Raw genomic sequence first — 24,306 nt, forward strand, 5'->3', positions numbered from 1 at the left:
CGCAGCCCGCCAGAAGGAGGAGCGGAAGCCAGTGGCGGGAAAAGAGCTGAAACAGGAAGAAGAACGAGAGAACGCCATCTTGGAAGGAGTAGGGAGGAGGCCTGCAGAGTGCGAGGAGGTTATGCTGGATCTCCCTGGTGCCATGGCTGAAGGCTCCAACCCAATTCCCGGGATGAACCGCCAGCAGCTGGAAGAAGAGATTACCTGGCTGACACACCGTCTGCAGCTGAGGCAGGAGGCGTTATGGAGGATGAACTGGCAGCACAGCCAGGAGGGACCTACGCCGGCGGTACCCGCAACACCGGTACCTGTCGCTGCTGCACCAGATCTCCCCCAGGTAGACCCCATGGAACTTGCAACCGCTGCCATACCACCGGCAGCACCCATAGCCCCCTCTCTGCCGCCACCACCGGAGGGGTTGTATGAGGCCTTGGGAGCCGAAGAGGAGTTCCCGTCTGGACCTGACGCGGCCACGCAGGTCCCACCGGAGGCCCCCGCGGACCAGGAGTCGCCAGCTGCTACCCCCGCTGCACCGGGAACCGCACCGTGCCTGCATCGGAGCAGAAACCACACCGCCAGGAAGCGCCAGGTAGGCCCGTTGCCCCTGCAGTTGGGGAAGCAACTGGGTGCTCGCCGGCCACTGCGGCCGGACAGATAGTGCTGGACTTGGTTTGGAACCGGGATATCAGCCCCCGAAGGGAAACATCGGAACCCCTGACGGTGGTCCCACGGTCCACGATGGGCAGAAGCAGGTCCCGGGAGGAAGAGGAGGAAGATAAAACATGGGCCTGTTGTCAGGAAACCCTCTGCCAGCTGGCAGCCGAGCAGAGGGAGAGGGAACAATTGAGGCTGGCTGTACTGGGCCTTAATTTGGACTGGAAGGAGCAGGTCCGCGCCGGTCACTACGGTCCCCGGGACTCAGCAGGTTGGGGACACGTCCTAAATGTGAACCACGAGAGGGGGTTCGGCTTTATCCATGACCCCAGCCGAGTCTCCGACCTATTCTTTAACCGGAGGGATGAGGAGTCCCACTTGAGGAAAGGACACCCTGCCAGAGACCTAGACCAGGGAGAACACGTCACTTTCACCCGGCATGAGGGGCTAAGAGTATGGTACGCCATGAACATAAGGCGAATCCCAGAGGATTTCAGTGAGGCCCACAAGCAGAAGACGCCCACTGCCTCTCCGACTACAGTCATCGAAAAGACAGTGTTTGTACCTGTCCCCACAAGTCAGGCTACATCAGCACCAGTCCCACAACCAAGAGACGCCACCCTTGTTGTACCTCAGGTAGCAGTTACTTCCAAGGTTCCTGATGAATCCACCAACCCAGCTAGACACCCAAAGCATCTCCCCTGGAAACAGCCCCAGCAACCAGTTTCCAGAACCTCAGGAGACAACCACCACCACTAGTAACCTGCAGTAAAATAACTCTCATTGCCCAGGAGGGTATTTGCACCATTGTGCCTACTGTTTTCTACTTTTGTACCTGTTTTCTATTTTTGATCATCATGCTCTAGTTTTGTTTTTCCAGTGTTGCCAAGTTATATTGGCAGCTTCCACATTGAACTGCAGAGATCATGAACGCTGAATGGTCCAGAACTGTTATTGTATATAGTTTGCACCTCTTTAGGTGCTCTCTCTTGATTTTACATAGGACTTTCTTCATGGAAGAAGAACTACCTCGACATAGGGACATTTCCAGACATGCTGGCCGGACCAGTGTCTACAATTGCACTTGTTAATAATGCTTATGGTTATTTTGAATAAGAATTAAGAAGTGATAGTGTATATTGAAGATTATTAATAACAGATTTTATAGAGTTATAGTAAGACAGAAATATATAGTAAATGGTATACTAAAAATAGAAATGTGAATAAAGAATTGAAGTTACAGGTAATGAACCAGACACCGGCGGTTGTCCTGTAAGGAAGAAAATAGAGAATATGCCAAGTAACAGAAAGGAGATGTGTTACTAGAAAATGTGAATTGATGTTGGATATTGAGTTTGCTGCTATAGCACTTTAAATTAGGTCGCATAATCTTGAATTTAGATAGCTAGTTAAAACTGTTTGCAACGTTCAAGAAACTGTGCCTCCCACATTGGGAAGTTTAGTATAAGAAATGTTTATTCAGCATTACAAAAATTTTGTAAGTTCCTGTATTGTCTACTTTGTTTAACTTGCAGCCCGTGGAAGTGCTGTGTTTAACAGGGGGAAATGTGGTGCCCCTGAGGGTTCAGTTGCCACAGAGGTACTGCACCTCCTCCTGAGGTGTGGTACCCCGCCTTCCAGGTAAGTTGGAGGCTCCTGACCACATTCCAACACCTGCACCCATCATCACAAAGTAGTGTAGCAAAGCCACATTGCGGGTCCCTGCTTGGAGTGTAGCAGAGCACCTTTGGTGGTTCCCTGCTTGGAACACGAAATGTGCTTGGAGGCGGGTGGAATTAGAATACATAAAAGAGTGGGAAGGTTTAGGAGTTCAGTTCAGTTGAGTTGAGTTGAGAGTTGAGTTCAGTTCAGAGTGGAGGAGAGGATATCCCTGGGAGAGGGATGGAAGAAGGAAGTGCTGCAGCAGATCACAGTGACCTGGGTCTGCTGGCACGAGAAAGGAAAGAAAGAGACAGACATTGAAGAGAACCCTGATTTTCCATAAGAAGGAAAAGACTAGTACGGAACATAGGAGTAAAAGGGAACAGAGGACGTGGGTTAGAAGAGAACCCTGCCTAGAAGTTCTAAGCGCAAGGCCGGGGCCCGGTCCCCGAGGTTGTATGGATACTAAGGGTCCTACAGCAGACACCGGTGGAGTAGTGGGCTGTAAATGCAGTTCTCCAATCTAAGACTTGAGGGCACAACAGCAACTTGGATAGGGAGCCGGGACTTAGGAGTAAGGAGTCCCTGAAGCAGGCTACAGCTGTCTGCCATACAAGTATAGTTCTTTGGAACATCTGACAGGAGGAACTCCAGTGTAACTCAGTACTGGGAGTACTTCACTCAAAGGCGCTATAGAGGAGACATTCAGAAAGTCACATGTTGGTGGAGTGTTGGAAGGGAGCATTCCATCTTGCTTGGAGGCTGACTGAGCCCCTGACCCGGAGGACACAACATGGAGGCAGGCACCTGTTTGTGCAACAGACTCTGAGTAAAGCTTTGGAACTACAAGCCCTTGTGTTCTCTACTCATTCCGGCGCCAACATCCTCAACACTGCTACATTGCTACACCAATCACGTCTTCCAACTATTATCTACTTTACACTACCCTAGGACTACAGCTCCACCTGTGGGGAGCTTCAACATCTTTGCTGCACCACACCACCAGTCCCAGAGGATCTACATGCAGCGTCGGCTTAACATCTCAATTGCCGAACACCACAGGTGGCATCACGAACTATTCATATAATCCACTACATTCCACCATTCAATCTCCCCCATTAATTGGGTGCCCAGGGCCACAGACCGGGTCACTGCTGCCGTGACACACCCCGCTGATACCGGCCCGGTACCGAGTACCCCACAGCCCTGGGAGGGCGACCCATTTTTGGTGTCACGAACAGGATGACGAGACCCGATGCCATCGGGTTCTGTGTGCCTAAGACTTGAAGTTTTTGAAAATGTGCAGAAGACCCAATTTAATACACTGTAAAATGAACGCTAGAAATGGGCGCTGGCGTGGTGAAGAAGGGCGTGACAACAGGGGAGGTCCTTTGAAAAGACCGCGAACTGTCCTGGGCCTCCCCTGCCTGAATTACTATGTGATAGCATCATGGCCCACCCCCCGAGGGGTTCGTATACTGGCTTGGTATGGAGGAGTTGGAAGAAGACGCAGCCCGCCAGAAGGAGGAGCGGAAGCCAGTGGCGGGAAAAGAGCTGAAACAGGAAGAAGAACGAGAGAACGCCATCTTGGAAGGAGTAGGGAGGAGGCCTGCAGAGCGCGAGGAGGTTATGCTGGATCTCCCTGGTGCCATGGCTGAAGGCTCCAACCCAATTCCCGGGATGAACCGCCAGCAGCTGGAAGAAGAGATTACCTGGCTGACACACCGTCTGCAGCTGAGGCAGGAGGCGTTATGGAGGATGAACTGGCAGCACAGCCAGGAGGGACCTACGCCGGCGGTACCCGCAACACCGGTACCTGTCGCTGCTGCACCAGATCTCCCCCAGGTAGACCCCATGGAACTTGCAACCGCTGCCATACCACCGGCAGCACCCATAGCCCCCTCTCTGCCGCCACCACCGGAGGGGTTGTATGAGGCCTTGGGAGCCGAAGAGGAGTTCCCGTCTGGACCTGACGCGGCCACGCAGGTCCCACCGGAGGCCCCCGCGGACCAGGAGTCGCCAGCTGCTACCCCCGCTGCACCGGGAACTGCACCGTGCCTGCATCGGAGCAGAAACCACACCGCCAGGAAGCGCCAGGTAGGCCCGTTGCCCCTGCAGTTGGGGAAGCAACTGGGTGCTCGCCGGCCACTGCGGCCGGACAGATAGTGCTGGACTTGGTTTGGAACCGGGATATCAGCCCCCGAAGGGAAACACCGGAACCCCTGACGGTGGTCCCACGGTCCACGGTGGGCAGAAGCAGGTCCCGGGAGGAAGAGGAGGAAGATAAAACATGGGCCTGTTGTCAGGAAACCCTCTGCCAGCTGGCAGCCGAGCAGAGGGAGAGGGAACAATTGAGGCTGGCTGTACTGGGCCTTAATTTGGACTGGAAGGAGCAGGTCCGCGCCGGTCACTACGGTCCCCGGGACTCAGCAGGTTGGGGACACGTCCTAAATGTGAACCACGAGAGGGGGTTCGGCTTTATCCATGACCCCAGCCGAGTCTCCGACCTATTCTTTAACCGGAGGGATGAGGAGTCCCACTTGAGGAAAGGACACCCTGCCAGAGACCTAGACCAGGGAGAACACGTCACTTTCACCCGGCATGAGGGGCTAAGAGTATGGTACGCCATGAACATAAGGCGAATCCCAGAGGATTTCAGTGAGGCCCACAAGCAGAAGACGCCCACTGCCTCTCCGACTACAGTCATCGAAAAGACAGTCTTTGTACCTGTCCCCACAAGTCAGGCTACATCAGCACCAGTCCCACAACCAAGAGACGCCACCCTTGTTGTACCTCAGGTAGCAGTTACTTCCAAGGTTCCTGATGAATCCACCAACCCAGCTAGACACCCAAAGCATCTCCCCTGGAAACAGCCCCAGCAACCAGTTTCCAGAACCTCAGGAGACAACCACCACCACTAGTAACCTGCAGTAAAATAACTCTCATTGCCCAGGAGGGTATTTGCACCATTGTGCCTACTGTTTTCTACTTTTGTACCTGTTTTCTATTTTTGATCATCATGCTCTAGTTTTGTTTTTCCAGTGTTGCCAAGTTATATTGGCAGCTTCCACATTGAACTGCAGAGATCATGAACGCTGAATGGTCCAGAACTGTTATTGTATATAGTTTGCACCTCTTTAGGTGCTCTCTCTTGATTTTACATAGGACTTTCTTCATGGAAGAAGAACTACCTTCGACATAGGGACATTTCCAGACATGCTGGCCGGACCAGTGTCTACAATTGCACTTGTTAATAATGCTTATGGTTATTTTGAATAAGAATTAAGAAGTGATAGTGTATATTGAAGATTATTAATAACAGATTTTATAGAGTTATAATAAGACAGAAATATATAGTAAATGGTATACTAAAAATAGAAATGTGAATAAAGAATTGAAGTTACAGGTAATGAACCAGACACCGGCGGTTGTCCTGTAAGGAAGAAAATAGAGAATATGCCAAGTAACAGAAAGGAGATGTGTTACTAGAAAATGTGAATTGATGTTGGATATTGAGTTTGCTGCTATAGCACTTTAAATTAGGTCGCATAATCTTGAATTTAGATAGCTAGTTAAAACTGTTTGCAACGTTCAAGAAACTGTGCCTCCCACATTGGGAAGTTTAGTATAAGAAATGTTTATTCAGCATTACAAACATTTTGTAAGTTCCTGTATTGTCTACTTTGTTTAACTTGCAGCCCGTGGAAGTGCTGTGTTTAACAGGGGGAAATGTGGCGCCCCTGAGGGTTCAGTTGCCACAGAGGTACTGCACCTCCTCCTGAGGTGTGGTACCCCACCATCCAGGTATGTTCGAGGCTCCTGACCACATTCCAACACCTGCACCCATCATCACAAAGTAGTGTTGCAAAGCCACATTGCGGCTCCCTGCTTGGAGTGTAGGAGAGCACCTTTGGTGGCTCCCTGCTTGGAACACGAAATGTGCTTGGGGGCGGGTGGAATTAGAATACATAAAAGAGTGGGAAGGTTTAGGAGTTCAGTTCAGTTGAGTTGAGTTGAGAGTTGAGTTCAGTTCAGAGTGGAGGAGAGGACATCCCTGGGAGAGGGATGGAAGAAGGAAGTGCTGTAGCAGATCACAGTGACCTGGGTCTGCTGGCACGGGAAAGGAAAGAAAGAGACAGACATTGAAGAGAACCCTGATTTTCCATAAGAAGGAAAAGACTAGTACGGAACATAGGAGTAAAAGGGAACAGAGGACGTGGGTTAGAAGAGAACCCTGCCTAGAAGTTCTAAGCGCAAGGCCGGGGCCCGGACCCGAGGTTGTATGGATACTAAGGGTCCTTCAGCAGACACCGGTGGAGTAGTGAGCTATAAATGCACTACTCTCATCTAAGGCTTGAGGGCACAACAGCAACTTGGATAGTGAGCCGGGACTTAGGAGTAAGGAGTCCCCGAAGCAGGCTACAGCTGTCTGCCGTACAAGTATAGTTCTTGGGAACATCTGACAGGAGGAACTCCAGTGTAACTCAGTACTGGGAGTACTTCACTCAAAGGCGCTATAGAGGAGACGTTCAGAAAGGCACATGTTGGTGGAGTGTTGGAAGGGAGCATTCCTTCTTGCTTGGAGGCTGACTGAGCCCCTGACCCGGAGGACACAACATGGAGGCAGGCACCTGTTTGTGCAACAGACTCTGAGTAAAGCTTTGGAACTACAAGCCCTTGTGTTCTCTACTCATTCCGGCGCCAACATCCTCAACACTGCTACATTGCTACACCATTCACGTCTCCCAACTATCATCTACTTTACACTGCTCTGGGACTACAGCTCCACCTGTGGGGAGCTTCAACATTTTTGCTGCACCACACCACCAGTCCCAGAAGGATCTGCATGCAGCGTCGACTTAACATCTCAATTGCCGAACACCACAGGTGGCGTCATGAACTATTCATATAATCCACTACATTCCACCTTTCAATCTCCCCTATTAATTGGGCGCCCAGGGCCACGGACTGGGTCACTGCTGCTGTGACACACCCCACTGCTACTGGCAAGGTACCCCACAGGAGGGCGACCCATGTTCATCACCACAAGTTTGAACAGAGGGGGGAGGTATGTGGTGTAGTGACCACTGTGTCCGCTAGGGGGCGCTGTGTGGGTGTCCCAGGACAGGTGTATAAGCATTTCCAGTGTCCTGATAGGAGTAGGATGCTGAATGATCGTAATGTATCTCAAGGTGGGTGACGTTGGGATGAAGGCTTGATTATGTGCTGATCAGCAGAGCTGATCTTTCGTGCCAATGTGTTAGAGAGCGCTATCTACAAATCCACCCAGGGGTGTGTTTAAGAATGCCATACTAAAGTGTATGAGTGTGTGTGAAGGACCTGTGATGAGGACATAGCCATGTGACCTGGTGGGCGTGGCTATGGACCATATAAGGTGGCCAGGGTAGGTCACATGGAGTGAATGCTGGGACCCGGTTGGTCCGTTGTCTATGGTCCCGCCGGGAAGATGGGGCTTCCTGCCTGACAGCACGTAAATGCTATGAGTAATGGCTGCAAGCATCTGACAGTTCCCAGGGAGAGGGAATGAACATCTGCAGTGAGCTGAAGCAGCCATGAGGTAACCCTGACGGGGTGAGAGATCTGTGAGGCTGAAGAGCCTGAGTACTGGACATTGCGGAACCTGTGTGACCACAGGCTTAACAGAAGGAAGCTCTGTCGTGAACGCTATGCTGGTTATATGAACTTTATGTTGCTGCTGTGGGTTTATGATGCCCCAATAAACCGCATGGACTGTTATTGTTTTATGGAAAACCCGTGCCAGACGTGATTATTTGGCTGCCAAGCGATTGTCCCCAACCTTGAATGACAGCGCTACCTTACAGTATGTATTGGCAGCTGCACCGTTGTAGCTATAGCCACAAAATTTGGCACGGTCACACGTCTGGACCCCGAGAGCATAATAAGCTATGTTGTGAGGCGAAATTTTAACCCCGCGAGTTCCAATTCACCAAACAATTTTGCCCCTATCTACATAATGGGAAAAAAGTGAAAGGAAAAGTGTTGGAGGCAAATTGGCAGCTGTCAGATGTGAACAAGGGGAACTAAACAGTGGCGCCAAACAGTATATACTGCACAGTTGCTAAGGAGGGGCCCTGACATGTGATACTCACCACACACGGGGATATGAACACACACACAAAATGCGCCACACACTACCACGTGCTTCAACACATATACCACCCTCAGCACACATTTCACCACACATACACCAACCTCGCCACATAAAAGTCAAAGCACAAAAGTCGCCACTCAAAACTCACCACTCTGTCCCAGAGCTGTTTAAAAGATGAAAAATGAGCTGTGATTGGTTGCTATCAGCAACAGTTTTCTTTGTAAACAGTTGTGGTAACTGAGGCCTATTATTCTTATAATTTCTATGGTGTTATCGTCCTTCTGTAAAGCTGGAAACAACACAATTTATTACACAGACTGCAGGGGGAGCCCAGTATCACACAGGATAGGATTAGATACATGGCTCAGCAGTCAGTATCACACAGGATAGGATTAGATACACGGCTGAGCAGTCAGTAACACACATGATAGGATTAGGTACACGGCTCAGCAGTCAGTATCACACAGGATAGGGTTAGATACACGGCTCAGCAGACGGTATCACACAGGATAGGATTAGATACACTGCTCAGCAGTTAGTATCACACAAGATAGGATTAGATACATACCTCAGCAGAAAGTATCACACAGGAGAGGATACTTGGGTAATCGTTTATTGTGCTGCAAATCTGTAGTGTTGAATATATGATGTGAAATGTTTTTATGTGCAATATAATCATTATAATTTGTAATACAGCTGGTTACTATGCCCAGGCAACGCCGGGCTCTTCAGATAGTGCATATATATATATATATATATATATATATATATATATATAGTTGTGGCCAAAAGTATTGACACCCCTGCATTTCTGTCAGATAATACTCAGTTTCTTCCTGAAAATGATTGCAAACACAAATTCTTTGGTATTATTATCTTCATTTAATTTGTCTTAAATGAAAAAAACACAAAAGAGAATGAAGCAAAAAGCAAAACATTGATCATTTCACACAAAACTCCAAAAATGGGCCAGACAAAAGTATTGGCACCCTCAGCCTAATACTTGGTTGCACAACCTTTAGCCAAAATAACTGCGACCAACCGCTTCCGGTCACCATCAATGAGTTTCTTACAATGCTCTGCTGGAATTTTAGACCATTCTTCTTTGGCAAACTGCTCCAGGTCCCCGATATTTGAAGGGTGCCTTCTCCAAACTGCCATTTTTAGATCTCTCCACAAGTGTTCTATGGGATTCAGGTCTGGTCACCTTAGAAGTCTCCAGTGCTTTCTCTCAAACCATTTTCTAGTCCTTTTTGAAGTGTGTTTTGGGTTATTGTCCTGCTGGAAGACCCGTGACCTCTGAGGGAGACCCAGCTTTCTCACACTGGGCACTACATTATGCTGCAAAATTTGTTGGTAGTCTTCAGACTTCATAATGCAATGCACACGGTAAAGCAGTCCAGTGCCAGAGGCAGCAAAGCAACCCCAAAACATCAGGGAACCTCCGCCATGTTTTAACTGTAGGGACCGTGTTCTTTTCTTTGAATGCCTCTTTTTTTCTCCTGTAAACTCTATGTTGATGCCTTTGCCCAAAAAGCTCTACTTTTGTCTCATCTGACCAGAGAACATTCTTCCAAAACGTTTTAGGCTTTTTCAGGTAAGTTTTGGCAAACTTCAGCCTGGCTTTTTTATGTCTCGGGGTAAGAAGTGGGGTCTTCCTGGGTCTCCTACCATACAATCCCTTTTCATTCAGATGCCGACGGATAGTACGGGTTGACACTGTTGTACCCTCGGTGTTGTGAGTTCATTTTCCCCTTCGTCACTGAGGTCTGGTGAACTCCCTATTCTGGTAAAGGAAGGTAATGAGCCTGATTATCAGGCACCTGAGCCTAATTAGGCTGAGTGGAGTCACGGACTGGATATAAGGCTGCTGACGCCCTTCTGCCCTGCGGGTCATTTCTATGTGGACTTCTAGGACACCAGTCTGAATCCTGCTCCTCTAAAGCTAAGTTTTCTGCTTTGTCTGTTAGCTTTTGTGTTTTGTTTTTATTTTCCTTGCTTTTCTGGATTCTGCCATTCCCTGCTGGGGTGAGCTGAATCTCCTTTTGCCGGTTGCTCTGTCTTCAGAATATTCCTGAGTACTGACATAGCTTTTTGAAGCCTAGCGTCTTCAGGGCCTTTTTCACTGTCAGTCTGTTGGCTCTTATTTTCATAGGGTTTTTCACGGATTGCAGACAGCAGCCTTCCTGTCCTTTCCTATCTAGTTAGCTTGGGCCCCGTCTTTGCTCAGTCTATATTTCTGTCTGTGTTAGTGTTTTCATCTTGCTTCACCGTCATTATATGTTGGGGGCTGCCTATTGCTTTGGTGTCTGCTCTGGGGCAGTTTAGATTTCCCCTTTCTTTCTTTAGGCCTATTTAATTCTCCGGCTGTGATCGAGGGGTCTAGGGCATTGTAGGACCCCCCCACGGCTACTGTTAGTTGTTGTGGAAAGGATCAGGGGTCTGCAATCCGATAGCTGCCAACCTCTCTGGTTTTGTGGACTTAGCTAGCATTTCTATTTTTGCCTCCTACGGTGACTCAATCATAACACTCGGACTGCAGGGCAGCTTGAATTTGTTTGGATGTTAGTTGAGGTTCTTTATCCAACATCCACACAATCTTGCGTTGAAATCTCTTGTCAATTTTTCTTTTACGTCCACATCTAGGGAAGTTAGCCACAGTGCCATGGGCTTTAAACTTCTTGATGACACTGCGCACGGTAGACACAGGAACATTTAGGTCTTTGGAGATGGACTTGTAGCCTTGAGATTGCTCAAGCTTCCTCACAATTTGGTTTCTCAAGTCCTCAGACAGTTCTTTGGTCTTCTTTCTTTTCTCCATGCTCAATGTGGTACACACAAGGACACAGGACAGTGGTTGAGTCAACTTTAATCCATGTCAACTGGCTGCAAGTGTGATTTAGTTATTGCCAACACCTGTTAGGTGCCACAGGTAAGTTACAGGTGCTGTTAATTACACAAATTAGAGAAGCATCACATGATTTTTCGAACAGTGCCAATACTTTTGTCCACCCTCTTTTTATGTTTGGTGTGGAATTATATCCAATTTGGCTTTTGGACAATTCGTTTTGTGTTTTTTCATTTAAGACAAATTAAATAAAGATAATAATACCAAAGAATTTGTGTTTGCAATCATTTTCAGGAAGAAACTGAGTATTATCTGACAGAATTGCAAGGGTGTCAATACTTTTGGCCACAACTTGTGTGTATATATATATATATGTATATATATATATGGTAAGTAAGAGTCTTATATATGGTAAGAGTATATCATTAAGAACACAATCTGTCAAAGGACACGTTCAGACATCAGTACAAATCGATCCAAGATCAGATGGCAATGCATGGACTGGTCGAGGTTCTCGTGATCTGAGCATAAGGTCGGCGTCACACTAGCGATGAATACGGACGAGTGCTATGTGATAAAACATCGCATAGCACTCGGACCAGTATTCATCTATGGGGCAGCTCCTATCACCGCTTTTTTCCTCGGCCATATTGTACGTGCGAGTGAAATTGGAGCACGCTGCGATTGTCACCGACACTCGGCCGAAACTCGGCGCACTCGCACCCATATATGTCTATGGGTGCAAGTGACAGCGCACATCACTCTGATATCATCCAAGTGCTGGTCGATATACGCCGACGCTGGCAGTGGAGGAGATGGAGAAATTAGTTTCTCTGCTTCCTCTGCAGCTGTGCTTCGATCCGCTCAAACACAAGGATGTCAGCGCCATCACGTGCACGTACAAGAACAACACAGAAGTATCCAGGCCAAAGGTCATTAATGGCAATGGTAGGCCTGGCACAGGGCTAGACTGGGACAAAAATGCAGCCCTGCCACAGAAATCCTACCAACCCACAAACTATAACACTCCTCACCCCGATCAGTAAAGTTTTACTATACTTTGTCGTCCCCTCATCACTCTCTTATAGGAGTTATTTGAAGAGCCACATGTAAATGGCACCACAGTGCGTATGATTGACCCCAGCTCCATTTACATGGGCCCCTTCTCTTCAAAGCTACGTTTCCCAGGATCATGGGGGTCCCAGCGGTCAGATCCACAACAAACAGAAAGTCATCCCCTAGCCCCACATAATGTGCGATACAGTATTATGTGCCCCATAGATTTCTGCATACAGTATTATGGGCCCCATATAATGCTCCATGCAGTATATTGGGCCCAATATATTACTTCATACAGCATAATGGGCACCATATATTACTTCGTACAGTATAATGGGCCCCATATATTACTTCATACAGCATAATGGGCACCATATATTACTTCATACAGTATTATTTGCCCCATATATTACTTCATACAGTATAATGGGCCCCATATATTACTTCATACAGCATAATGGGCCCCATATATTACTTCATACAGCATAATGGACCCCATATATTATTTCATACAGTATAATGTTCCCCAAATATTACTTCATACAGCATAATGGGCCCCATATAATTCTCCTCTACATACCCTGCTGCTCTGGTCTCCTCAGTGTATTCTGATCCTCAGCACTGCTTGGCACAGGGACATCATTAACTTTACGTATATCATTGTCCACTTGGACTGATAGTAATAGTGATTTGTTTGTACCCTGTTGTCTGGGGCTGGCCCACTTTATGGAGGTGCTCATGGCACATGATTATACACCAGTAAAAAGTATCAGAGGCTCAATGTGACCAGTGCCACCTAGTTTCCTACCCCTCTTATTCTACTGGTACTGTGGGCACACTGACTGGTACTGAGGAAAAGAAAGAAAGAACAGAGAGAGAGAAAAAAGAAAACAGAGAGAAAGAAAGAACAGAGAGAGAAAGAAAGAGGGGAAAGAAAGAAGATAGAGAGAAAGAAAGAAAGAGGGGAAAGAAAGAAAGAACACTGAAAGAAAGAAAGAAGAAAGAAGGAAAGAAACAGAGAGAATGAAAGAACAGAGAGAGAAAGAAAAATGAAAGATTAGAGAGAAAAAGAAACAGAGAGAGAAAGAAAGATACTATAAAGATACTATAGTAGCCCGGCTCCCACTGTAGTGCCTACCTGAGCCTCCCGATGCAGGACGTATCATGATCCGCTCACATGGCCGGCATCCCCAAGTCCAAGGCGATCATGCTGTCCGCGCTGTTGGAGGAGGACAAGATGATGGATCTGAAGCATTCCCTGAAGTGCCTCCATGGTTCCGTCACAATCTCCTCCCGAAATTACCTAATTTCCGGTCAGTTTCTAACACGTCACTTCCAGTGGAACGTCACGTGCGAATTTTAAAGTGCTCCTCGGGGCTCCGCCGTGTACTCCTTATGTCCGCGGGAAAAGCAAGCTCCCAGCCGGGGCAGTGGGGCAAACTCTCTCTCAAAATCGGGACTGCCCGCTGGGAGGTATGAATGCTCCCCACGATAAACCTTGTACACATATCGCTCCAGACACTACATACACACACGGTTCCACTTTTTATGCCTCGTACACACACACTCTGTACACCTCACACACACACGGCTCCACTCATTACACACATGGCTCCACTCCATAAACCTCGTACACATGCTGCTCTGCACCGTACACCTTGCACACACGTGGCCACGCTCCGTAAACCTTGTACACACATGGCTCCACTCCGTAAACCTTGTACACTTGTGGCTTTGCTCCATACACCTTGTACACATGCGGTTCCGCTCCGTACACCTCGCACACACGTGGCTCTGCTCCGTACACACACGGCTCTGCTCCGTACACCTCGTACACACACGGCTCTGCTCCGTACACATCTCTGCTCTGTACACCTCATACACGTGCGGCTCTGCTCCGTACACGTGCGGCTCTGCTCCGTACACCTCATACACATGCGGCTCCGCTCCATACACACACACGGCTCCGCTCTGTACACATCTTTGCTCCGTACACCTTGTACACGTGGGGCTCTGCTCCGTACATTTCGTACACGCGTGGCTTCGCTCCATACACCACGCACACGTGTGGCTCTGCTCCATACACACGCGGCTCCGCTTCGTACACACACGGCTCAGCTCCGTACTCACACACAGCTCTGTTCCGTACACATCTCTGCTCCGTACACGTCGTACACATGCGGTTCCACTCCGTACACCTTGTACACACACTGGTCCGCTCCATACACTTCACACACACGGCTCCGCTCCGTACACCTCATACACACACGGCTCTGCTCCGTACACCTCACACACACGGCTCCGCTCCGTGCACCTCACACACACACGGCTCCTCTCCATACACCTCGTACACACACGGCTCCGCTCCGTACACCTCGCACACACACAGCTCCGCTCCTTACACCTCGCACACATAAAGCTCCGCTTTGTACACCTTGTACACACACACACCTCTGCTACATCCACCCTGTAAACTTCCTTCATGCAGCATGATGACAACCAACCAGCACAGCAGAGTCCTGCATGAAACAAGGGCTAGGGCTGTAAGCACAGGACCTGTGATGAGGTCACAGGAGGGGAGGAGTCAGGGGTCACATGATCAGGGGGCGCTGACTCCTCCTTCCCTCCTGTGACTTCATCAATACAAGCCTCTTGCAGGACCACAGCACCAGCGTGCAGAAGAGGCTAAATTGTAGGTGCTGCGGGTAGGGGAGCGCATAATGCTGTCCCCCCGCTGCATGCCTGCCGCTTGACAAGCTGGCTCAACTCGCCTCATTATAGCTGCGCCCCTGCATGCGCTGCTGGAGGGGCCTCCTCTCCCCAAGGGCCCCCATTCAATGAACGGGCTGCAAGGGCGGTAGGTCCACCCCTGTGGTGTATCTAAAAATACCATTCCTTTCATTGATACCTGTGTCTGAGTCTCTCAAGTCTGCACTACGAAAACCCAATCAAAACAGGAAAAACAAGAAAAAAGACATAGTGTATCATGCGAAAGAAAGTAAAGTTTTTTTGGTTACACCATGATGAAGGAGCAATCCAAAACAGTTACAGCTCATATACACATGTGGTGGATATCTGTATGTTTTAATAGCATGAAATAAAGAAAAGCTTTAAATATATTCCTGTTGCTGGGTACCTGTTTTCTCTTGAAATATATGTCAAAATCATCCTAGCATTGTGCTAGTTACTGCTCTGGGGTACCCTGACTCATGAAGGCTTGGACCCATGGCTGTGCTACTGGTGCTAAGGCAAAATGTAAAAATTAAGGACCTGCTGCTGCTACTACAGTAGATGTTGGTAATGCTCCATTCCATTTCTTATCCTTTTGTGTAGGAGGAGATTTGGATGAGAATTGGATATGGTGAGATAAGACTCCACTGAGGCCGGGGTTACACTTGCGAGAAACTCACACGAGTCTTGCACCTCAATACCCAGCACTGCTGCCGGCACTCGGGACCACAGTGTTCAGCTGCAGAGAAATACATGCAGCTGCACACTCCAGTCCCGAGTGCCTACGGCAGTGCCAGATATTGAGGTGCGTGACTCGTGCGAGTTTCTTGCAAGTGTGATCCCGGCGTGAATTAGAGCACTGGTCAGAAGGATGAATGAGAAAGCTTAAGTTGCTTGTCTAGTAAAAAAATTGTATGTCACTAATATTCTGTCCACAACCCATTGCAACTATAATGCTCAAAGAAAACTCCAATCCTGTCTGTTTGTAAAATTGCTATGGAGCCAAACCTTTTCTAGTTAAGCCACTTAATGATGCTCAATAACTTAGCAGCTTTTTACCCACCTGTCACATTTTAAGGGCTGAGCTCCACTATCTTTCCTTATGTCCAACACTCTTTATTGCGCTCTATTATGGTTCTTAGGCCGGGGTCACACTTGAGAGAAACTCACACGAGTCTCAGCTGCATAGAAATACTGTTCAATTGCTTCTATGACAGCTTGGTTCTTGTATTCAGGTAGTTCTGGCATTCATGTACTGATAATGATTCTGGTGATGAATTCATGGTACTCATGTATTGACGGTGTTTCTGATTATCTATTCATGTATTTATGATGGTACTGGTGATGTATTTATTTACTGATGATGGTTTTGGTGATATATTCATGTATTGATGTTGGTTCTGGTGATGCATACATATATTTATAGTGATTTTGGTTTGTCGTATTCATGTACTGATGGTCGTTCTGGTGCTATATTCATGTACTGATGTAAGTTTTGGTGACATATTCATGTGCTGATGGTGGTTCTAGTGAACTATTTAGTTACTGATGATGGTTGTGGTGACATATTTATGTACCATTGATGGTTTGGTGTTCTATTTACATATTGATGATCATTTTGATTTCAACTCCATAAACTGATTATGGTTCTGGTGATGAACATATCACCAAAACAATCATCCCTATATGAATACATCACTAGAGCCATCAGAAGTATATGAATACAGAACCAGAACAACTATCACAACATGACTATGCTGCTAGAACTACTATCAAAACAGGAATATGTCACCAGAACCATCATCAGAACAGTAATACGGCACCAGAACCACCATCAGTACATGAATGCATCACCAGAACCACTATCAGTTCAGGAATACGGCATCAGAACCGTGCCAGATGTGCCTCTATGAATGAAAGCTGGAGGCTGTGAGTAGGACTAAATTTCACTTCCTCTCGGTAGCCATGCTTTCAGTACGGTGGCTGCATGGATTTGAAATGCTACTAACTTGCAGATTAACCACATATGTGCAGGTTAATAGAATTTGGAGACATACAGGTTTCCTTCAAAAAGAGAAAAAAAAGCCAGCTCACCTGAAGGCATGTGTAGTGGATAGCCCGGACCACGTGCAGTCTTCACGCAGTAACCAAGGAAAAAGAAAAAAGGTCCAGCTTTGCAAATTCAAGTCCAATTTATTGTTAAAAACAAGTCCAAAACAGAGCAAAAAAAATGGTGTGTTCACATGAGTAACAAGTAGTAGATTACGCGTTTCGAACAATAGCTTGTTCTTTCTCAAAACTCTATCAGTTCAGGAATACGGCATCAGAACCGTGCCAGATGTGCCTCTATGAATGAAAGCTGGAGGCTGTGAGTAGGACTAAATTTCACTTCCTCTCGGTAGCCATGCTTTCAGTACGGTGACTGCATGGATTTGAAATGCTACTAACTTGCAGATTAACCACATATGTGCAGGTTAATAGAATTTGGAGACATACAGGTTTCCTTCAGGCTGTGTGCCCACGTAGCGATTTTTAAGCGTTTTTGCTGCGATTTTCGGCGCGAAAACGCTGCAAAAACGTTTAAAAATCATGTACAGAACGCCCCCATGCATTCCTATGGCATTCCGCACATGCTGTGCTAATGCTGCGTTTTTTTCCGCAGCGGAATCGCATCGCGGAAAAATTTGCAGCATGCTCATTCTTTTGTGCGGAATCGCAAACAATTGCCGCGATTCCGCACCCATAGGAATGCATGAGAATCGCTTACTTCCCGCATGTGGCTATGCCCACCATGCGGGAAGTTAAGCATCTCATGTGCGGTTGGTACCCACGGTGTGGAGGAGAGGAGACTGTCCTCCAGGCCCTGGGTACCATACTCCTGTAAAAAAAAGAATAAAAAATAAAAAATCGGGGTATATTTACCTTCCGGCGTCCCGTGCTGCATTCCCGGCCTAAGCGTTCCCAGTAATGCCTTGCGGCAAGGCCCTGTAATGACGTAGTCTCGCGTGACTAGAGGTCTCGCAAGATCGCTATAGTTACGCGAGACTACGTCATCACAGGTCTCGCAAGGCATCGCTGGGAACGCTGAGGCCCGGGAATGCAGCGCGGGACGCCGGTAGGTAAATATACCCCGATTTTTTATTTTTTTTTTAGCATTTTAACATTCTATCTTTTACTATTGATGCCGCATAGGCGGCCTCAATAGTAAAAACCTGGTCACACTTGTCAAACACTATGTTTGACGAGTGTGACCAACCTGTCAATCACTTTCCAAGCGATGCTTCAAATCGCTTGGAAAGTGCTTGAATATCGCATGCGAAAATCGCGGCAAAATCGCGATCATAATCGCGGTGAAATCGTGCGGAAAAAAACGCGCGATTTCTGGGAAGGAGTCCGGTTTTTAGTGAGCGTTTTAAAACGCTACGTGGGCACATAGCCTCAAAGAAATATATCAGTAGACTAAACACTAAAGCAGCTCTTAGTAAAATAAATGTTAGTGAAAATAGAAAACACAATATAAAATTATGTTTGCCCTATCTCATTGACATGTACTTGGCATCAGTTCATATGTAGTGAAATGGCCACATGTTTATATTGAGGATTTATAGACTTCTAGGGCCAAGTTATCAATTAGGAAGATTGAATAGTTTTATATTTTATCATACTCAATAGCTCTATTATATATTTAGAAATACATTTTCAAAACTGCTAAAAGAGTAATTTTGTATGATATTCATTAATGCTTTAAAGTGAAAAGAAAAGATTGATTTGACATATAACATAAAAACACATACTTATATTTGGAACTGCCCTTAGAGACATTTCACTTGTGTATACTGTATTCTGTATGTGTAAGTAAAGCAGTATACATAGTTAAAAAAGATGGTTGTTGATAATGTAGGGTGCTCTTTAAGCAAAAGCTTTAGGAGCACACAATAAGACACCATATCACACTTGCATAGATTAGCACTATGAGGGCACCATGCCCTCATAAACTAGACATTGTTTAGCTCTATGTGGTAAAACAACAACAATATTTGGACACTTAATGACTTTGTGGGGCCACTGTATAGCAAAGTACAGTACTCAGGGCTATGCTGTTGGCACTATGTATTTGGAATCAAGTAACTAAATGGCCTTGATATGTTATGTATGAATTCTAAAAATGCATAACTTAATAAATGTAAGCAATGGGATAACGTTTTTTAACAGTATCGCAAAAAGTTGACTTTTTAGACCTTCAGGCACCTGGGAAATGATTCCATCCCATTTTCACTATCTACTCCTAGAATTGTCTAATTGTGCACAAGTTATAACCTACAGAATTGTATGAAAGAATAAAATAAATTGTAAGTTTGACCATTCTGAAATGTATGCATTCATTCTGAAATGTACGTATTAACCCTTAACCTGTAATACTGGGGAGACACAAAGAAAATAATAAGTTTACCGATATACTTTCACCATATAGGATAATCCTGACAAGCTGACAAATGATGCCTATGGGTGAAAAGCTGAATCACTGTAATGTAAAGGCTGGAGGGGTCGTTTATCAAAGTTTTGGACCACTTTCTTTTAAGAAATGAGCAAAGTCATTTATCAAGATAATACCCTCTTTAATGCTGGAAATGCATTCTCAATTATATGGCAGTTTTCTTGCTTGCTTTAGAAGACTAGTAATCGGTTGTTATGTAGATTTATGTAATAGATTCTATATCATCCAATCACTAAGAAATATTAATCAGATATTAATGTGCATCATTCTTATTTTCTCCATATTTTGAATGTGTTTATATAGAGGACAAAAGAATTATCCTCTAAATGGTTGTTTCCAGTTTTTACCAATAGAAATCTCTTTTAATCTGAGGAACTTTCCATTCAATTAGATATTTCATATGTCATTGGATAAGCCAAAAGGTGAGGCTTAATGACTTTTTTTTATCCTATTTTAGACACTAAAGTGTGAGTGGGTGGAGTTTTGCAGCCAGTTTTCTTACATCCAGTCAGTAGATAGTCTGGAGAAGGATTATGGGGCGACAGCTAATCTCCTTGGCTATAATATAGAAAACTTTTTCTGTTTTACTTGCAATATGATGTAAAATAGCATTAGTAGAAGGGATAAAATTAAGAGAGGAACTGATAAGTTTTGTATTTTTTGTGTAGTTATTGTGTAGTTATTTTATTTAGTGCTACTCGAAAGCTTGCTATATAGCTGTACCGTTTTCAATATGGCAAAGGTTTGTATGGTATACTATTTGCTTTTGGGCTTATGGCCATGTTCTTTCACTTCTCTGACAATACTCTTGCAGTACTAACAGGCACTTACACTAGTAAAAGAATGCTTTTGAGCATATGCCCCTAATCTTTCAATGCTCTTGCAATGCCCCTGCAGTAATAGCAGGTCCAATCTGTAACAAAACAAGCATCATGTTCATACATTATTTAAGGTAAGCTGAGCAACTGAATCAATTTACACTCCTGCATACTAGCCATGTTAGGCTCACCTGGCGAGGTGGATTCACAGAGCCACAGGTAAGGGTGGACATACTGACCCAAGGCGTTGGTACAGCAGGCTGGAAGGTACATGGAACAGTAAGGATGAGGACAATGGGCTATGCTGGATGGCAGTCAAACAAGCAATATAGTACACACCGGAAGCTGCAGTGCAGAACCATGAGGGCAGCGAAAGAGGAATACACAGATAGCGGCATACACAGCGGATTGTGGTGTAGTGTGAACTGTCTCTAATAACAGTTGATGAAGCATACAAAAAATGATGGGTTAACTAATAGGTCACAGAAGCAGCAGATGAAAATAATAGACATTACAGTAGTCTGAGGAGATGATGGCAACTTTAGATACTAAATGGTAGCAATCTCCACACTGGAAATATGTTACAGTATAAAAACTTATACACAGGGGTGTGTCCATTTAGGCAGTAAAAAGACCTTGGAAGACAATTTCACTAATAAATGCCAGGCTACTTACTTGTAAAGCCGGGGTCACACTTGCGAGAAACTCGCACGAGTCTCGCGTCTCAATATCTGGAACTGCCGTCGACACTCGGGACCAGTGTGTGCGGCTGAATGTACAGGGTCTGCCATTTATATGGATACACCTAAATAAAATGTGAAAGGTTGGTGATATTAACTCCCTGTTTGTGGCACATTAGGATATGGGAGGGGGGAAACTTTTCAAGATGGGTGGTGACCATGGCGGCCATTTTGATGTCGGCCATTTTGTGTCCAACTTTATTTTTTCCAATTGGAAGAGGGTCATGTGACACATCAAACTTATTGAGAATTTCACAAGAAAAACAATGGTGTACTTGGTTTTAATGTAACTTTATTCTTTCATGAGTTATTTACAAGTTTATGACCACTAATAAAATCTGTTCAAAGTGCTACCCATTGTTTTGGATTGTCAATGCAACCCTCTTCTCCCACTTTTGACACACTGATAGCAACACCGCAGAAGAAATGCTAGCACAGTCTTCCAGTATCCGTTGTTTCAGATGCTGCTTATCTCTTATCTTTACAGCATAGACAATTGCGTTCAGATGATCCCAAAGAGAAAAGTCTAAGGGGGTCAGATCAGGAGACCTTGGTGGCCATTCAACTGGCCCACGAAGACGAATTCACCTTCCAGGAAACTGTTCACGTAGGAATGCTCGGACCTGACACCCATAATTGATGGTATGGTGTGGTATATAGGGTACAAAGATATTCATCATCACTGGAAACCTCAATGCCACTGGATATCTGAAATTGCTACATGAAGATATGTATAAATTATATATGTATATAATATTAAAAACCTTGCCATTTGTCAAGTGACATGCATGTACATAAGAGCTGAGAGGGACTGAACCCAACTAGTGGACACACAGTTAACATGTTTTTTATTTAAAAAAATGCAGCTAAGTATTTTCCCCTGATGAAGCAACCTTGTGTGGGGACACGCATTGGGCTCTTTATGCCCCCCTGACTCCTTGGCACCTTCATGCTTCATTTGGCAGTCCTCCTGATCGTTCTCAAGGAATGCTGTGGCTGCTTTTCCCACTAGGATCATGTTCCTTTTGTGGTAGCTAACTGCTGCTTTTTGTCAATATTCTTTTGCATCTCTTCATATGTAACTTCTTAATTGTTTGTGAGGCTGTTTTGGTAAGGATTTATTGTAATTCTGCCAGTCCATCTTTGCACTATTTAAAGCCCTTAGTGACCTTCTTTGAATTGTCATATGCCTTTTGGCTGGGATTGTCTAGCATTATACACTGTATTTTTCTATCTAGGTCTTGCTAGTTGCTACATCTAGCAAATAATTATTTCAGTATTTTACTGTCTTTAGAAAAGGTGCCAAAAAATTGTTATTTGTATTGACTGTGATACTTTTCTTTGCATCTGTGGGGCTAAAACCCATGTCTTTTTTCTGGGCATTTGGTTTTTAATTGTTTTTAATGGACTTTGTGTGTTTTCTGCTTTTGTCAAATAAAATTTGCATTTTGTACTATACATTTTACATACATTTTTTCAGGTTGATCGCCATTATAGCATGTCTTTTCTCTTTGTTGTATCATGTTAACTAAGTACCATATATTATTTTCATGCACTATGCTATTTATTTATTTACTTCAGGGAATTTAATCATTATGTTTATGTCTTTGTTTTTTTCAGATTATCTTATAGTCCACAAAATATGGTGTATTTTTTTGCCCCAAAGTGCTCCCATCTCAGGGAGGCAGGAGGTAGTGCCCTAGGCAGGTGCCTACCCTGCCTACCCCTTGTCCCGGCCCTGATTATAACTTCTGCTTATAATGGTAATATTATTAGATTGGTGGTATTATTTGTATATTACATTCCAATATTGATGCTAATATTTGTCTTGGCTCAATCATGTTTGTTAAAAGAGTTGTACAACCCTGATTAATATACGCACTGTTAGGATTTGGGTAGGCTTGCCGGTTCCTGCAGTTGTCACATAATAGCAAGAATGAAGCTGCTGAAACTCTTGTCGACACATGACCACAATATCACATGACAATTCTTGGAACCCGCAAGCAGAGTTGAATTCTACTTGTATGTATATTGCATACTGCTAGGATTCAGCAGGCTGCACTGCTACTTGCTAAATATTTACTCCGGGATGTACAACCCCTTTAATGATCACTATGATGGCATTATTCTGTCACTATGTGGTGGTATTATAATAGACATCATGTAGTTATTTAATCTCAAATAGCAGTATTAATGGTAATAATTAGAGTTGAGCGACTTTTGGTTTTTTAGGGTCGCGTTTCGTTTCGTGAAACCCGACTTTTCCAAAAGTCGGGTCGAGCAAGATCGTCCGATTATAGGGAAAAGTCGGGGTCGTCCCGAAACACGAAACCCAATGTAAGTCAATGGGGAATAAAAGTCGGCAGTGAGAGGAGGACAGGAAACACACCTACAGTGCACATTTGAATGCCAAAAGCATCAATTCTTCTTACTTAAGCTTGTCAACCTTAATTAACTTCATAATACAAGTTACGCACTGAAAAATGGGGGTTATTTGGCTAAAGTTGTGGGGGGGAGGGCTGGCTGCAGGTTTTCATGTGCCCTGGGCGAAAGAGCGCCCCTTTAACACATACCACAACTCATCATGCTCCGATACGGCAGAGAAATAGCGGTATAGTACAATGAAAAATACCTCACTTTTTACATCTCATGACGAGGCCCATCTATTTCTCCATACAAAATCATTGGTCCCATATAATGTTTGAAACAGTATATGATGAGCTCCACATAATGCTACAGTATATGTTGGTCCCCATGGATAAAGCTCCACTGTCTTATGGGCCCAAATAATGCTCCAAACATAATGGGCCCCATTTCTAATGCTCTAGTGTATAATGGGCCCTGTAAATGCTGCTCCAGTGTCTGATGTCCACCTTTGGAATGTTCCAGTGTATGGTGGGCCCCATCTATCATTCTCCAGAGTATAGTGCTCCCCAAAAATTGCTGTCCCAACATTGAAAACAATCAAATAAGTCTCCTCGCTAGGGAATCCCTGTACTTGTCTGGACTCCTCGTCGTCCCCATCTTCCATCTCACTGCACAGTATTTCAACTTTGCAAGTGCTGTGATCCTGGGCAAGCAGGGGGGGCCCACTCGTTGGCGACGGCACTGGCACAGGGCCCCTGATAGTACGGTGGTGTGTCTGATGGCGGGTGGCCCGAACCTGC

The sequence above is a fragment of the Dendrobates tinctorius genome, unplaced genomic scaffold (genome assembly GCF_039654945.1).
Source record: "Dendrobates tinctorius isolate UK_male_01 unplaced genomic scaffold, ASM3965494v1 ptg000011l, whole genome shotgun sequence".
Classification (NCBI taxonomy): domain Eukaryota; kingdom Metazoa; phylum Chordata; class Amphibia; order Anura; family Dendrobatidae; genus Dendrobates; species Dendrobates tinctorius.